Consider the following 19,306-nt stretch of genomic DNA (forward strand, 5'->3'; position numbering starts at 1 on the left):
CCCTTGAAGTGCTTTGAAGCACTTCACCTGTGTATAAGTGCTCTATAAATAAACAATAAATACGCAAATAAATGTAAGGTATGCACATTTGGACAGGAACAAAAGAGTATATAAACCCTCATATAGGTGGAGTGGTGAAAATCCAAAAGTAACAGACATTTGCAAGTACCTGTGCCATATACATTATGCAGTGCAGCTGCAATAAATGGTATAAAGGAAGCATTATGCAGTCAAGACGAAGATTCAACAGTTGCAAGCAACTAAAAACAAAGATTCCCCATATGTTTTAGCCAAACACTTTGAGGAAGTCCACAAAGAGTATTTTTCATCATTTGTATAATTCGCAATTGACTCTATAAATATTGGCTGAAAAGGGAATGACTGAGTAAAGATATTACGACAAAAAGAATCCAAATACATTTTAGAGGTGGATACGAACCATCCAAGAGGCCAAAAGAATGATGAGGCATTACATGTATTTATAGGATTATGAAAACGAGGACTGTATTTGAACTATACTCATCAACATATTGGTGGTCATTCTAGTTTTCTAACTTGTGAAACATGATCAGATCAAAGATGCTGCAACCTTCCATATTTTTTTACAGCTATATTTTATATTTAGTTAATGTTGGACACAAGTGATTCCCTGTGGCAGAATCTCTGTCTTGGAATTGCAGCATTTCAAAAGATGGGATATCAAAATGTAGCTCAAATATAATGTGTTACTATTTGAATAGGTGCTCCAATGATAGGTTAAAGAGTATGTTAGATTGAATATTGGCTATTGATATAGGTATAATTTACAAGCAATGGAAACATATAATGTTGAGGGGGTTTAAATGGACAATGCACTTTATTTGGCAGTTATGCTATATGCACTAGGCATTTTATCATATCTGGATCTCAGCCTGGAGATAGGATTAGAACACTTTATATAATATTAGTATTACATGCACTAGGCACTTTAAAATGGTCATGAGGTGAATAGATTATGCTGCCTAATATCCCTCTACACAGTTTAGCAGATGTGAAAGAACATACCAATATTTTGAAAAGAAGGTGTTATTAAATTTAGGCTATATTCTAGTCTCTTAACATATGACGAATGCAGTACACACTTTATAAATTATGGAGAGCAGAAGCATGATGCACTTTATAAATCATTGAGACTGTTAGCACTATGTTAGGCAGAATCATATGCAGTACCCTGTGGGAACACCACACACAATTAAGACTACAGGTGTAAGTACAAATTCACCTTTGGTACAAGCCTGTACTACACAGTAAAGTGGTAGCGATGGCTGAGCAGCCAGACTTATATCAAGAGTAAAGTGAGCAGTATCAGAAGATACACCAAGGACAGTAATTACTATGGTTCAAACAAACACTGACTCAAGGTTTCTGAGTAAAAGAATATACATTTATTTACACATTCATTTGTAAAACAGTTCACTAAATAAAGCAGCAAAAAAATCACACTCTTAATATATTACACAACACCCAATCAATTCTGGACAAATTAAGCTCAAAATGAAGTGTGAGCAAAATGGCACTCCAGGAATTAAAAAAGGGAGGGAAAGACAATGTTATACATATTTAGCAGCACCAGCAAGTAAGTAGGTAGGGCAATCTAGAAAAGGCTTGCTACAATGAGGATTCAAATCAATAGGCCTGGGCCAATGTTAATGGTTCAGAGTCTTTCCAGAGGATCACACAGTTCAGAGTAGTTCACGGTTAAGTCTTTGCCAAGAGTTCGGAACGAAGTTGGATGAAGGAAAAGTTATTTAAAAGAGTAGAGAAGGACAAGCCCTCGGATTGGCTAAAGATTAAAACACTTTCATCGCAGTCGGACGGAACGAATAACCGGGTTTGAACAGCACCTTAGAAGAAGAAGAATGCTGTAGCTGAGGCAGAAGTTACTGGCAGATCCTGCAGGCTCACGGTTCCTGAAGCGACTGTCGGACTGACACAAAGGAGGAAGACTGGAGGGTCCTGCACTGCCCAGGGAAGAAACCACTAAGAGCAAAGCAACAAATAAAAGGTGCACTCCTTAAAATCCAAACAGTGTTAGGTCTTCCTGGCTATCCGGTTCGCTCCAGCTGTGCACAGCAAATTCAACCATGGGAGGGAGGCCATGCTTGGTGTTTGATGAACTTGTTGGTCCCACCAGCTCAAGAGAAGTAGATTCCTTGCAGATCTTCTCTGACATCGAAGTTAGGAGATTCGGACCCGCAACAGGGCTTCACCCGGAGGTTCAGTCGTGGTAGTGGTCCTCTTCTTTTAGCTTCTCTTCGGTTCTCTCGATCCAGTGGGACACTGCCTTACAAGTCCCAGAGACATGCTTTTTATGAGGTTTTCCCTCATTCACACAGCCTGGCTGTCAATCACACAGCAGGGTGGCTGTCCTGGCAGGATAGTCACCTAGCCAATCAAACAAGAGTGTGACTTGGGTTTGCAAGGGAACCCTGTGCATGGGTCCTAACACCCCTCCCTAACCTCCTGTCTACCCAGACTCTCAGGCGCCTAATGAGGGCTTCTGTGCAGAAGCCCTCCAAAGGACGGCGAACAAAGGAACCAAACCTGGTTTGGCGCACAGAGTAAAATACGAGAAAAACCTTTACAAAAAGAAATGGTGAATAAACCCAGCCAGAACCAAATAAAAGTAACTGGGGTCCAGCGGATTAAAGTTTGAGGCTACTAACTTAGCCTAAAACAGTACCAAGGCTATTTTAATAGACTGCAGTAGGAACAATGTGGTAGATACCACTGCCACCAGCCAAATCTTAAAGAAAGGGGAACGAAATAACGTTCCATGAGAAACAGACAAAAAGGGATAACTATTAACCCTTTCCAGTACTCTATGTAAGATCGTTTTTACTGGGTCTGTGCATTTAAAAAGACTAATAAAGTCAATGGCAACTTTACATGTTCTGGGAGTCAGTAGTCAGTCCCAGAAAATGGAGTTTAAGATGGGAAGTCTGAAAAAGATGACCCTGTGTCACTGCACTAAAAGTGCTGTGTGACACACAGTAAAAAGATGATGCCTTTGGAGTAAGTGAAGCTTCACAGTCTATGAACACAAAAATGTTAAACAAACAGCTAAACACATGTAAGACTGGGAAAAAAGGCTCACACTCTTACCAGGTGAAAAAAATAAATCATAGAAATCCAGCAAAGCTGCTGAGGGACTCAGTAGTAAGGGAAATTAGCCATTCTGGAGAATTCTCCCTAACACACTAAGCACCTTATAAAAGTGCTCGGATTACATTTGTCTAATGTGGAATTGCAAAAATCATAATGCACTTTGTCCATGGCTAGTATATGTACTATGCACTTTATGCATTATGCATTTCAGAATATTAATATATTGTGCATCCTACGAATAGGAGTCTATGACCTCCTTATTTAGCACTCTCTTGCCTGTGTCCCTCTGATTCCACAGATCACTTGCTGACCTGTATTCCAAAACCTTGACTGTATATATCAATACCATTGTGTGAATCCAAACCATCAGCACACAGACAATCCCGGCTCACACTAGACCTCCAAGTGCTCCGTGCTAAAAAAAGACTTGCTGAAGCCAATTGGAAAAAATCACCTACAATTCATAAGAAGCTAATGTTCACAACAGCCGCCAAATTCTATAAGCATTCATCATTCTCGCTAAATCTATCACTTATGATGCCTGCATTGCCATTGCTATTCCAACACCCATGAGATCTTCATCATCCTTAGGGAACTTGAGACACGTACTAACCCACCGGCCACAATCACTAAAGATGAATATTGGTGCACCAATATAAAAAATGCCATGTTGGCCATAACAGACGCCCATCACAGAAAAATTAACCTGAAGCAAACCATGATCAAATCAGCTCAGATATCCACATCACCCCCTCTCCCAATCATCAAGACCTATCAATATTCCGCTTTACCAATGTCTCAGAAGTTGAAGTCAAAACCATCCTAAAAGCTCTTAAACCATCATGATGCAAAGGAGACCCATCATCACTTCCTTTATCAATGCTGTGTTCTCTACCAGCGTAGTGCCTACCAGCATCGAGGAGGCCTGGGTACACCCTCTCATTAAAAAGTGCTCACTAGACCCCACGATTCTAACTAACTACCGGCATATCACAACAGTCTTTCCCTACTAAAAATCCTGGACAGAGTTGCTTATCTGCAAATTAAACATTATGTGGAAGCCAACCATATCCTGGGTAGGCGCCAGTCGGGGTTCCACCCTGGCCATAGGACAGAATCTGCATTACTTGACCTAAAGAACCAGCTCGATGAAATCGGGAATGAAGGGAAGACTGACCTCCTGCTACTCCTTAATCTATCAACGGCATTCGACCTGGTGGACCACACGATTCTCTGTCGCCACCTAACCTCTGCAGCCAGGTTTTCACCGGAGGCCACATCGGGGGTTGCCTCCTTCCTGGTCAACAGATCCATTACAGTATTTGCTGAGAATGCAAATGCCCCCCTATGGCACCCATCACTCGTGGTGTATCACAAGGGTCTTGTGTATTCCCAACCCTGTTCAATATTCACAAAACCTCTTTTAGACTCGATTGGCATATCACAAACTGTGCTGATGATACACAAATCTTACGACTACTTTCCTGCAACTACAGCAAGGACACCTACTCTCTAAACACTGTCTACTTAACCATCCAGGTCTGGATGGCTACACAACTTCCTGGTCAACAGATCCATTACAGTATTTGCTGAGAATGCAAATGCCCCCCTATGGCACCCATCACTCGTGGTGTATCACAAGGGTCTTGTGTATCCCCAACCCTGTTCAATATTCACAAAACCTCTTTTAGACTCGATTGGCATATCACAAACTGTGCTGATGATACACAAATCTTACTACTACTTTCCTGCAACTACAGCAAGGACACCTACTCTCTAAACACTGTCTACTTAACCATCCAGGTCTGGATGGCTACACAACGCCTTTGCTTGAACGACAAAAAGAGTTTCTTTTGGTGGGTCCCCCAGCAGTGATTAGGAAGCTTGATGCCCAATACATCTCCATCACCATCGACAACATCCAGGTCCCCGTCTCACCGACCATAAAGACATTAGGAGTTTTCCTAGATGTAACACTATCACTGTCAAGGCAAGTGAAGACCATTGCCTCCTCTTCCTCCTACAACACAAAATGAATCAATGCCTGCAGACCCTTCCTTTCCCCAGACAGCTGCCGTAGAATGAAAGAACAAGAAAATAGCGAGGCTCAGTACCACTAAGGAAATACACCAATCACGGGCTAGAAAGATTCACAGATCTTTTATTACTGCACAGTTTTACAAAGTAACACAGATAGCTATGTGGCTCTTAACACCCCGCAATGTGTACCAGACCGACAGAGAGAGGTGAGAGAGTGCTGGACGTCTAAACGTTCATAACTTTATACAGTTTTGTGTAATATTGTCCAGCCTCTCTTCACGTTAATAATTTGTGGTCTAGAGTTTGTGCCTAGTTCACATACAGATCATACAATATTATACAAAGGATTACATAGGTTTGCATTTCCATAGAGATACAATGGCAATGTATGTTCTCAAATCCTGCAGTAAGCCTTGTTCTATATTCCTACACAATGTAGTTCGGGCTGTGTCTATGCTCGAGGTTTGTTCTACATTGTCCTCAATGTGTATTCACAGATGAGTCTTGTGAGCGCGGAAAACACTTAAACAACAGTTCAATTGCAGTGCAGGCCTCATTGCTTAGTCTAAGCATCAGACAGTCTAAACTCTAACAGAACTCAAAGGTCAGGAAGCCTTGTTGCAAATTGAAAACATAGTCCATTTTAGAATGAAGAAACACACGGATAGATATCAAAATGGTGGATGAATCTTAAAATGGCAGCAAAGTCAACTTAAAATCGGAACTTTGCAACACCGTTTTTCTCGTAGAGCGACTAGGCTTAGGCCACTATAAATATAAAGGAGACACTATACAATTACCCTTTAACAAGAATAGCCAGAGCCACCATCGGTGCAAGGCTCGACTATTGTAATGCTCTCTTTGCAGGCACCTCTAAGTGCAACATCCAGAAGATGCAGGTCATTTCAATAAAATTCCTTTCAAGCTGACTTGAACATCCCCAAACACGAGCACATCACTTCAGCAAGCAGAAATGTGCACTGGCTACCATGGACGAGTTTATCCTCTTTAGAACTTTTACAAATGGCACTCCAATGATGTGGGCCCCTACCTTGCAGAGAAAATCGTGAAAGTGAATTCCACTAGACCCACCAGATCGGCCTATGCCCACCGTCTCAACCAACCTAAATTTAAACGTGTTAAAGCGGGTGACTTGAGCTTCCATACTATTGCAGCCAAACAATAGAACTTACATTTGCCTACCCTGCGAGCTGAGCAGTCTTACTGGACCTTCTGGAAATCATTTAAAACATTACTGTTCACCTAACTGTTTATGTTAAAACTGCTTGATACCCTGTCTCACTGTACATGTTCTGTGAATAACTGTGTGAGTAACTGGTCATGTAACAGTGCCTTGATGCCTCTGGTTTTAGCGTGTTTTATAAATGTAAAAATAAATAAATAAATAGCTACATCTACCAAACCGTTTGGACGATAGTTCTTAGGCAATGACCTGTCACCATTTTCCAAATTGGAACAATGTGTGAGAGTTTCCAAGAAGAAGGAGTAGATTGGGATCAAATAATTTGGTAAAATAAGGTTTTTACATTATGTGACCATAGGCTTAGGTCACCATTAAGTGCAAAGTTCAACAGGCCATTAGGACCTGTAGCACGTGAAACTTTAGATTTCTTAATTAAGCCCTCAATAGTCCTTAGTATAACTGAGCAACCAACCAAAATCTATCAGCGAAGAGTCAGTAGTTTTGGTGTGGGTAATGAGACGGTAGCCATAACATGTTTAATCCAATCTACTTCAGGAAATTTACTTTTCTGATGATAAGATATTGTTTTTGCCATTAATTCATGTCCAGCGGTTCATTGTAATGATCTGCATTGTAATGGAAAGCAACAATTCTGTATCTTTTTGAGATAAAAGGCTTTTATAGTTCTTAATCAAATGTTTATATTTCTATCTTAGTTTAGCACGTGTAGTGATATAATTTACTGTACTTTCCTTTATTTCATATACATGAAGCCAAATGGCTTTGCATATACAACATAAAAACACACAAAACATTTATAATAAATAGTATACATCAAGGTGTAAAAATGTATCAATGGTATAAAAAACTTCACAGTAAAAATTGGTCATCACGATAAAAACAACCAGAACTTGAATAAGGTAGCATTACAAAATACATACTTAAAATAAGCTAACCATAAAGATACAATAAAACAAGGCATCATTAAAACTATTATTAAAAACAAGCCGCTAATATCTGATATGTCTTTCGCTCATTAACAGATTGAAGGGAATGACTGAGGATCATTTCCTCAAGAAGATAATATGTCATTGATCTCAACCCATTTCCAATAAAATGTAACTAAATAAAAGATCAGACTGTGGTCACAACCATTCATAAAAACAGACCAGATGAATAGGCTGTGATCACAATACAAACCACCGCGGTAAGAATTTAGATAACTGCATCGTAGTTTATGGAGACTTTCACAAGTTGTCAACAGATTTTCAATGGTTTCTAGATCATTATTGCCACAATAGCGACAGAATCTAATATTTCGTGGGATTCCATGTCATGCCCCTTTTGTGATCAAGGCATTACTGATGTTAAATTTTAATCTCATATATTGCCTAATGTAATCACAAAAAGCAGTAGCATTGGGCACAGAATAAACGGTTACTAGGTGATGTTCTTTGCTACATGCTTGAAGTTTGGCTTTTAGACAAGACTGTATCATATACACAACCCCATTAGTAGTTATACCAAGACATCTTTCTTTCGATTTGGAATGTTTTGAGATCACAAACCAAGGGTCCCCATTGTCTTACAGTTATCAATTCTATTAAAAACCTCTAAAAAAGCCCCCATCATAGTCTTATTCTTCAATTTGAAAAGGTTGTCACAAAACATTAACATCTTCACACTCGAATCAGCATATATATCAGTAAGCACACATTCTAAATACAGATATTAAATTGAAAGAGATTTTGGTAAGAACAACAGTTTACGCAAAATAGCTGCTTCAAAACATTTCATTTTTTACCATATTTGTGTCCCAGATCTCTATCTCATACAATGTAATCAAACAAATTTAAGTTTGATACAGTAGAAGAATGGTCACATTGGAGATCCAAGCATGTTGGCCTATGAATTGGCAAAGAATACCAGCAGCTCTATGACATTTCACCTTTGTTTGCTAGCCAGTGTGTTGGAATATAATAACATTAGCATTTTTAGGACACCTCTTGGCATGTACCATTGTGCAAGTTTTGACCACAATCTATTGCGAAGGACAGAGTTGAATGCTGCAGTAAAATCAATTAACGCAGCATAGACTGGTGTATCTCCATGCTTCCACGCATTTTCAATAAAGGTGACTAGTATAAGCAGATTGTGGGTGGTACTAGATTTCTTAATAAATCCCATCTGGTTTGGTGGCATTACATTATATGTTGTAACACATTCATTTAGTTCAGACAGTAATATCTTGGCAAAGATCTTAGACGCGAAGTCCAACATGGCAACATGTTAGTTGAAGCCAGGTTCCAGGGCCCTTTCTGGCAAGATATGACTCTCTGACCAGGTGCTGGGGATATAGATACAAGAACATTGCAGATGTCATCTGGTCCTGCAGCGCGAGAAGGATTAAGTTGTTCAATCATTATTGTGATATCAAGAATTGTTACGTTGCATGTCCATGCTGTATTAGGGAGAGGAAATTGAGCTTCGTCTTGCTCACCCTGACCTAGCCTGTTGGCTGTGTGGGACAACCATTAATGAGAGACTCCATTAATGAGTAGACTATGGGTGTCATTTCATTTTAGGACCGACCAAATATTTGAGTTTTTAGTAATCATCAGAGCAATTTCATTCCAAGTATTGAGGCTGCATTGTATTCTATAGTCCTTTAGCCATGTTTGATCCTCACATTTTACAGCTCTTACATAGTGGCTAACTTATTTTGCGGTGTAGGGGGTGAGTTGCGCATAAATCACCCTCCTGATTGTACTACACAGCTGTCTTTGTCTGGAGATCATAGTGTATGCGTTTGGAAGAGTTTTTTTATTTTTTTATCTCTCAGCTATACTCTTATAGTGCCGGCAGACTATAGAGAAGTCTTTAATTTAGCTGATCAAGTGGAAGAACACAATCACAATCTCATTCTCTGATTCATTGGCTGTTCCATCAAAGTGGGCAATGAATAGAGGGAGCAGCTCACTGGAGGCCAGACAGGCACGAGCTAAAGCTGAGGGATTCCAACGAATACGATTGCCCTGCGGGTTGGTTAATATATCACCATTAGTATCGTATTCTTGAGCAGTGTAACAATTGACTATTGCAGATAGAAGGAGGCTTAAAGGGAGATGGTCACTTTCCAAACAAGCTATAATGGCCATATCTTTAAATAAATTCATGGCATGTGCCTGAAAAAGGGAAACCCTCAAAAGAAGAACTAGCAGAAAATGAAACTTATTAGACATTGCCATAATCCCAACTAAACAAAGAAAACTACACACACTTCAAATCCACCACTTCCCACATTCTCTGATCCTTTTGAATTTCTGAAGAAATGGGAGGACACAAATGAAGCAATTAATCCACTATTCCATTTGGCACATATTGTGGAATATATTTAATTGCGTGGCTCACGACTATATTTACATCACCCTGCACAGAAATGCCACTAACAATCCTGACAGTATCTATAGTGTATCAGGAGTAAGACATGTAGTGGACCACTGTATAAGACTTGTTAAATTCACCCTTAATACAAAAGAGGATACTCAAGTATTCTGAATGTACTAATTGGAAGGGCGGGATAGAACAAACATATGTATCAATGAAATCCTACAGATTACACATACATACAGATCCCACAACCAACAGAGCCATGTTTCTATACCAAATTGTGTCACAATACCATTTCAACAACTTCTGCAAAATGCAAATCATGGCATGCTGTGCTCATTTTACAATCTAAAAATAGATACACATGGCCAATATGTTACATATGATTTTGGGAAACAATGCACTCAGAATAAAAAATAACTGTAAATGCACAAGTCTCTCTTGGCAGAAAAAAGTTTGCCAAAGTTGGCACAATGTACCGCACTCATGCCACAACCACTCCAGGACCCTATACTGCCTATGTCAAAGAAAGAAGTGGTTGGTTTGAATGTAACAGCACTTCTGTTGCACAAAAACAGTGGTTACCAACAAACCCTCAAAATGCCTACTAATGCCTTACAAAATTCACAGGTGCATCATTAACATCTATCAAAATGGCATTGTCATCCAGGGCTCTCAACCTAATATTTTCCTTCTTGACTGGAGCCTGCCATCTCTCATTGCCTTCCTCCCTCTCCTGCTACTCCTTCCTTCCTCCTCCCTTATCTCTTCACCACCAGCAACAGGAGTACCACGCCCCTGTACCCCCTTTGGAAACTTTCAAAGGTGGCAACCAGCTTCAAATACCGACACTAAATGTTTGTTTTGCTGTTAAACACTCCTCTGACATCTGTCTCCTTTTTGTAGATGTTTACCTTAACATCCTCATCCTTACTAAGACATGATTTAACACCCGCTCTGTCACTGCTCTTGACACACTCCTTCCCGAGGGCTATAAGCCCCTCTCCAAATCCTGTCCTCAATCGGTCTGGAGTTGGAGTGGCCCTGATTTTCCCTGAGTGGATTCCCACTTGTATCACACCTACTCAATCCTACTCCTCTTTTGAATGCCTTGTCTGTAGGCTCAGCATCTCTCCTACTCTCTCACTTACCCTTGCTACCATTTACAGGCACCCTGCCCCTTTCTCTCTTTTCCTATCCAAATGGGCTGATCTCACCTCCTTTCTCTTGACCTCTTGACCTCCACCTCTAAACACCTCCTCCTTGGAGATTTCAATACCCACTCCTGAATCTGCCACTTCATTGTTCTGTGACCTCCTGTGACTCCCTCTCCCTTACCATTCTTACCTCCGGGGCGACTCACTCAGCCGGACATACTCTGGATGCCTTTATCTCTGCAGATAGTCCTATCTCTAACCCTCTCACCATTCCCCTCTCCTGGACTGACCACTCTCTCCTCTCCTCCTGCTTGGGACCCCTCAGCCCTCTGTCTGAGTTGCCTCCTGCACTCCCGCACTGCCAGCCTCCTCTTCTGTCATTCGACTGATGAAGCAAGTGTCAATTGCTGCTTTTGCTTCTACTTTCATCCCCACCCCACCCCCGCTTCTGACTCTTCCACTGACGCTGTCCTTGCTAACCTGCACCACTGCATCTTCAATACCCTTGGCATCCTTGCCCCTGTCATGAGGATCCACCTAAAGCCTGCCTCCAAGTGCAACGGCTGGTATGATTACAATCTAGCTTCACTGAAATGAAAGTGCAGGGTTGCTGAACAGATAATTCAGACCTCGGGCTCATCCTCTGACAAACTGGCCTGTCACCTGCTCCAAAGGCAACACTGTTTCTCTGTCCGCTCCAAGAAGAGGGCCCACATTGAAGCCCGAATCTCTGGAGCAACTAACAATACGGCTGAAACTCGCCACTCCAAATGCAGTCTCTGACTGCTTCCCTCCTTCCCAGGCTCTCTGCACTGCCCTCTCTTCCCATTTCTCATCTAAAACTCAGGACATCCTGTCCTCACTCTCCACCACCTTCACCGCCTCCTGCTCTCCTGCCTCCCTTGATGCCCCCATTCCCCATGCACTCTTCCCCTTCTCACCCATTGCAACTGATGAGGTATCTTAAGTTATCTGCTCTATGAAGGTCTCATCCAAACAGGTGCTCCCCTGTTCCCACCAGAACTGTTAAGGACAACATCTCCTCTCTTGACCCGGCTCTAGCCAATCTCTGTAACCACTGCTTCACCAATGGCTCTTTCCCTTCATCCCTCAAGCACTCCCTTGTGCACCCTCTCCTAAAAAAAGCTGTCTGCTGACTCTTCCTGCTGGGCTAACTATCTCTACCACCCCCTGGGCAAACTCTTGGAAAAGTTTGTCTTCCACCAACTGATCTGTCACACTGAACTCACTAGTTGCCTCCATGACCATTAATTTGAATTACGGGCATCCAGAGACACGGAAACTGCTCTCCTGAACACCCATGAAGATCTGTTCACTAATCTTGACTCCAACTCTCCTGCTTTTGTCATTCTCCTTGATCACTCCTCTGTCTTTGACACAGTCAACCATTCTATCCTCACAATACAGCTCTGTGATACCCTTATCATCACAGACCGGGCACTAGACTGGCGTACCTTCTTCCTAACTAACTCCCCTTCCCAGGTGCAACTGCGCCCTTTCTCCTCCACTGCTTCAACTTCTACCTGCGGCGTTCCCCAGGGCTCTATCCTCTTGCTGTGGCTCTTCAATAGCTACCTCGCCCCACTTGCCCACCTGATCTCCTCCTTCTCTCCTCAATTTTAGTGCTATGCTGAGGACACACAACTTTCCTTCAAACTTTCCTCTACTACCTCCTCCTCCGCATCTCTCATTCCCATCTGTCTGACGAATATTCAGGTATGGTGTGCTGTTAATTATCTCTGCCTTAATGCTAGTAAGACTGAGAACCTTCTGATTGGGACACTGGTTCCTTGATTCCCTCATGCCCTCTGGCCACCCTCCTTGGGCCCTCTACCCTCACCTTCCAGTGAGGTCAAAAATCCCAGAGTCATCTTCGACTCCTCTCTCTTCATACCCCTCACATCTTGGACCTTGCCAACTAGATCCATTTTCAGCTTCATCTCCTCAGAGGCATTCTTCCTTTCCTTACCTTGCCCCAGAAGCTCAATGTCTCCAGAGCTATTGTCCTTTCCAGGCTGGATTACTGCAACAGCCTCTTTCTCAATCTGCCTCTTTCCTCTGTCTGCCCCTTCAACTAATCCAGAATAGGGCTTCAAGACTTATCCTTGGCCTCAAGCCCAGGGACCACATCTCTCCAGCCGTAAAATATCTCCATGGCTCCCGGTGGCAGCAAGGATCAAATGCATGACCCTCTGCATAATCGGCAAGGCTTTCTGGGGCCTGGGACCCCTTTATCTCCAATTCCCTCCCCCACTCTCTCTAGCTCAAACTCTCTGCTGATTAAACGCTTCTCCAAGAAGAGAATGGGGGGCACGTCTCTCTCTTCGGCTGGCATCTCTTTGGAACAGACTCTCTGCCTCTCTCAAGCTTCATATGGAACTCCTTAAGTTCTTGAAACCTTTCAAAGCACTTATTTTCTCTAACTCCTTCCCTCTCAACCTCCCCTGCTAACCCCCCCCCCACTTCCGCTGAGACTGGTGGTCTCGTCCTTCATGAGTCCCACAGGTTACGAGGCTCTCTGCAGAGTTATAAGCCGCCAAGTTGTGGCCAGGGCCTAGAGTCTTGGGTGCATGGCCACAGGCCGTAGGCCGTAGGCCATACATCCAAGACTCTAGGCCCTGGCCACAACCACCACAGCATATCACACTCATACATCACATCCATAGAATAGAATATTTATGAGGTGGTTGTGGGCAGGGCGTAGAGTCTTGGGTGCAAATTGAGTATATGCCACAGTTAAAATGTTTGAATGTATGGGTGTGACAATGAGTTATAAGCCGCAATGGTTGTGATATGCTGCAGTGGTTTGTCCAGGGCCTAGAGTCTTGGGTGCATGGCCGTAGGCCGTAGGCCATATACCCAAGACTCTAGGCTCTGGCCACAACCACTGCAGCATATCACACCCATACATACATGCATAGAATTGAATATCTATCAGGTGGTTGTGGCCAGGGCCTAATGTCTTGGGTGCATGGCCAAAGGCCATGCACTCAAGATCGAAGTTATATGCACTGACGTTATAAGCCACCATGGATTTCATATACTGCAGTGGTTGTGTCGAGGACCTACAGTCTTGGGTGCATGGTCGAAGGCCATGCACACAAGACCAACATTCTAGGTACTAAAATTATAAGCCACAATGGGTGTGATATGTTGCGGTGGTTTTGGCCAGGACCTACAGTCTTCGATGCATAGCCGAAGGCCATGGACACAAGACCAAAGTTATAAGCAGTGCAGTTAAAAGCAGTGAAGTTGGGTGCATGGCCAAAGCAAAGTTATAAGCTCTGAAGGTATAAACTAACATGCAATTCATATACTGCACTGGTTGTGTGCTGGACCCATACTCTTTGGTGCATGGCCAAAGGCCATGCAACCAAGAAAAAAGCTCTAAGTACTGAAGTTATAAGGCACAATGGGTGTGATATGCTGTAGTGGTTGTGGCCAGGACCTACAGTCTCCATGCACACAAAACCAAAGTTATGGGCTGTGAAGTTATAAGCCAGCATGGGTTTTATATAATGTGGTGGTTGTGGCTGGGATGTAGAGTCTTGACCAAAGTTGTCAGTACTGAAGTTATAAGCCACAATAGGTGTAATATGCTGCAGTGCTTGTGGCTAGGACCTAGGGTGTTGGGTGCATGGCCGAAGGCCATGCTCCCAAGACTGAAGTTATAAGCACTGAAGTTATAAGTCAGCATGGGTGTGCTGCGGTGGTTGTGTGCAGAACCTAGAATCTTAGACCTAAGACCAAAGTTGTAAGCAGTGAAGTTATAAGCAACCATGGTTTTGATATGCTGCGGTGGTTGTGGGTAGGACCTAGAGTCTTGGTTGCATTTCCGCAGGGTATAGGAGGTAGGATATACATCCAAAACTCTAGGCCCTGCCCACAGCCACTGCACCATATTACAACCATCGATCACACGTATAGATTCATATATATAAGAAATGTGTGAAATTATACTTACTGTTTAAATTTGTTGAGATTGCATATATTTCTTACATGACTTTAGTACTTGTAAAAAATATTATTTTTCAATTTCTGTGATAAAAGAAAAGGGCATGTTAATGTTTGTATTTTATAAAGACTTATTACATTGTATAATAGACATTTTAGCTTTTTTTTCCCCCCTCATATTTACTTCACAAACCAGTGTACTATGCATTTTGCTCAGTTTCTGTGTTTGATTTTCAAATCCTTGGGTCTGGACGAAAAAAATCCTTGTCGGATTTTTAAAAAAAACTTTCTTTGCTATGCTACAAACAATTTCTTTGCTTCCGTTGAGTGTTCACTTGTTATTTCTGAATAATGTTCTATATGTTGGCTTTTTGCAGATTTCTTAAACCGTTAGATACCTGTTGGCGTATTCTGTGTATTTTTTGTTGCAAAAATCAGTGGTATTGATTTATCTGTGTGGTTGTTGTACAATATGGGCAGTTAGATACCTGTTGGCATATTCTAACTGTTTACAGTTTTTTAATTTAATTTTTGTTAATATTGACGTACACATTAGTTATTAAATTTTGGCTTTAAGAAGATTAAAGAAGTGTTTGTAAGATTTGCTGGTAATCTCTGCTTTAGAGTAATGCTACTATCATTACATTCGAATCATCCACTTTTTAATATATGCAATGTAGTGACCTGCATTGGTTGTGGTTCCTGCGTGGTAGATTATACCTATTGTTGTGAAGGTTTTCTTACCAAGTGACACCAAGTGACACTTGACCGTGTGTTAATCCAGTCAGCTTGCAGTTGTTTTTGGTACCATCTACATTGTAACGTAGAAGCATTAGTATTGTGTAGTTACTATGTGTTTGCATCTGTAAGGTGGAGCGATTATCTGAATTGCAGATAGTACATAATCTGCCATGGTTTGCATTTTGTAGAAGTTGCTGAAATGGAATGGATTCACAATTAGGTATGGATACATACACAAATCGCTCTTTAGGGATTTGTTCCTGTGTCACATTGCTACAGAGAGTGCATGTATGTTTCCACATGTATGAAATCTGGAAGATTTCATTTATAGGTATGTTTTTGTTTTCAAGTATTTGTAGTAAGTACATTAAAAATTCTGTGGATCTTCTTGTGAGTTTATAGTGAACCTCACCATTCTAGCACAGTAGTCCAATTCGTGTCTTATTCCTTGAACACTATACATGTTGTCATGATTGTTTGCTGCATTTCTATGAAGGACTAATATTTGCAAACACAATTGGTCTGTACTGTGTAAGTAAATATTGAAAACAATTGGTGGCAATTGAAATAGAATATTCATTGCTACATTTGCGTAGTAACTTACTACAGTTACATTTGAACATTTGAATGGACCAGATAGTTCTGTGTCCGTGTGATGTTTTCGGAGTTTGTGTTCCTGTTTTGAAGAAATACCTGATTTACTTTCGCTAATAGGTTCTTCTTTGCTTGTGGTAATCGGTGTTGTATTAGCTTCTTTTGATTTCTTTGAAGGATTTGCAGTCAGATCCTGTTGCATTTCTGTTTGAATTAGTTTTCTTTTACAACATTTTCCTTTTTCTTGAACAGGATTTGATTTCAGATGGGGTGTGTACAGTGAACGATGTCTATTGTATTCTAAAATGCAAGCAATATCAACGTTCAGTTTGCTTGCATCAAAGTTGATTAGAAATAAACCGTCAAGTGTACGTAAGCGTAATAGTGCTATGTAGCTCATGCCTTCTTTGAAGACTGAGTTTCCAATATCTATCAATGCTTTGTCTAGGGTAAGACCTTAGGATTTATGAATGGTGACTGCATATGCAAAAGTTAGAGAAAATTGTCCTCTACATACATACATGTCATTGAAGAGAAGGGATTGAGATGTTGAGCGCCCTTTCCTTTTTACTTCTGAAAGTTTGTCAAAGAGAATATTGACAAACTGAATGTTGTTGTCACATGGGTATGTTTGAAAGCCAACAACTGTACCCAGTTCCCCATTAACTAGTCCTTGCTCCATGTCAAGGTTACGTTTAAGCATTACTCTATAATTTAAGGACAATTTTAATATTTTTTCCAACCCAGATGTGTTGGAGATTAAATTTTCCAAGGTATTTAGTCTTGTTGAGGCTTGCTGACACATGGGTAGTGTCATACCATGTACGTCCAGTTTGTCTGTGGAGCAAATTTCAATTATTGGTTGCATTTTTTTTTTTAATATTGTTTCATTGAATTTGGAAAAGCTTGCAAGAGTTGGCATTAAGGCCATACAATTAACATTTTTGTGCACTAATTGTTCTATAACATCAGTAGCACTTGCGTTATCGGCATAAAGTGCAGGGATGTGCCGGTTTTTCAACATTGCTTGTTCTTCTTGAGATAGTACACCAATTCTAATACTTTTTAAAATGTTGGCGTAAGTGAGGTGTGCAGATTGACGCATGTTTTCTGTTAATTCTCTGTATTGTAAATGTTGCCAAAGTTTGACATTTCCTATGCTGCCAACAGTTTTACGACAGAGTTTGTGTCCTCAGGTTTTAAAAATAGGTTCACCTTTCACTGGTGTCAATTGTAGAAGATCTCCGAAAACGATGTTTCCTGCAACAAGTTCTTTATACTTTCTTTTAAGTACTTCTTGCAATCTGAGGTGAATCAAAGCCAACATTAGGTTGGAGACCATGCTCACTTCATCTATTAGTAGCATTTTCATACTCTGTTTAGTTCCATTGCAGCTTCTGTAGAAAGTTTATAATAGTCTAATTTGTTTTGGTGTTCTACTGGAAGGAGTAGTAATCAGTGTAAAGTCACACTGCCTATGTTGTAGGCAGCTAACCTGTGGGGGCAGTTACAACAGCTGACAGTTTGTTGTTTGTCAATTGTTGAAGGAACTTGCTGATGATTTTGATTAAGAATGTTTCACCTGAACCAGCTTTCCCACTGACATACAGCAGTATAGGTTTGTAATTTTGGCAGGTACATTCTTTATTTTCATGCTGTATACAATGTGCAATTTCTTTTGTTACTTCTTCAAAAATGGTGCGCTGGTCTTTGTTAAGTTTTGATTGTAGTACAGTCTTCTGTATGTTCTTCATAGTGACACATGGTGTATTCCATTTCTGTCATAGCTAATTCTGCCTCATTTGCTATTAGTGGCTGTCCAAGTGGTTCTTAACTTCCTGTTATAGAAGGTTGACTACTGTCGGAAGTGTCCTTATCTAGTTGGGCCTGGAGTTCTTCTTTGTGTTGCTGTTCATTGTGCAACATTGCTTTGTACTGTGTAAAGATCACATCGGTGATAGCGCTTTCATTTGTTTTGAAAGACTCTTCATAGCAGTCATAGTTATCTAGTATCTCTTCCTCTTTACTCCATGGTTTAACAAGTTGTAGCAGGGACATGTAATATAGTTCTTTCTGTTGAGGAATTTTTAATGATAATTTGACATGTTTAATTAAGCTTTGTTTGGTAAGTTTCACTAAGCTGCCTTCACAATCTGTAACTCTATATCTACCTTTGCTTTAATCAGGTTTTATATTATGTCTGTATGCAAAGTTTTGGGCTATGTGGTATAGACACATGGTTTCCAAAGTGGTACTCCTGTTCGGGTAGTATGTGTCTAGTAAATTGTTCTTTAAAATGTTTTGGCTGTAGGGATCATTTTTGGCTATTGTTTCTATGTCCTCATATGATTTGAGAACTCTTTTTCTAGATTTAGCAGGAGCAAGACTCCTATATTTTCAGATTTTCCATACAAAGAGGTACCGCTTGAACGATCTGCAGCTTCATAGGCACCACATTCTCTATGAGAGAGCATTTTTATGCCTAGTCTGTACAATTTCTAAGATAGTGTTTTGTCTGATAATAGGTCATTCCAGAGGTTTTACAAATCGGTTATTTTTCTGCTTTTGTTAAGTAGGCTGTAACATATCGTGCAACTGCAGTGGAATTGTCTGCAATGTACTGCACATCTATGTTTGCATTGCATAAGAGGGCAATGATTGCATTATAATCATTGATATAGTTTGATTATTCTGTTCTTTTTATGTAATACGTGTTCTTAGGTGATTTACCTTTAACACTATGTCGAACTGATGACATGAAGTTGTTCACTTCACCTGTTTCTGTAACTGGTCTAGGGAAACCAAAGCAGTATTTGGTGTAGTATTTCCCTTTGCTTTTGTATTTGCGACGACAATATTTGCCACATTTGTGTCTTTGAAATTGTACAATGTGTCCATGAAGGTCACTATGTGTCCTTTGTGAAGGGATTTCACAAGTGACATATTTTTGGATGAACTGCAAAACAGTAGCATCACTGTCCTGACCAAATTTAGGTGCACCTTTAATCCATAAAATCATGTGGATATGTGGTGCTCCTCTGGCTTGGTATTCTTTTCT

This window comes from Ambystoma mexicanum, chromosome 2q (genome assembly GCF_040938575.1).
Source record: "Ambystoma mexicanum isolate Mex_15411 chromosome 2q, UKY_AmexF1_1, whole genome shotgun sequence".
NCBI lineage: Eukaryota > Metazoa > Chordata > Amphibia > Caudata > Ambystomatidae > Ambystoma > Ambystoma mexicanum.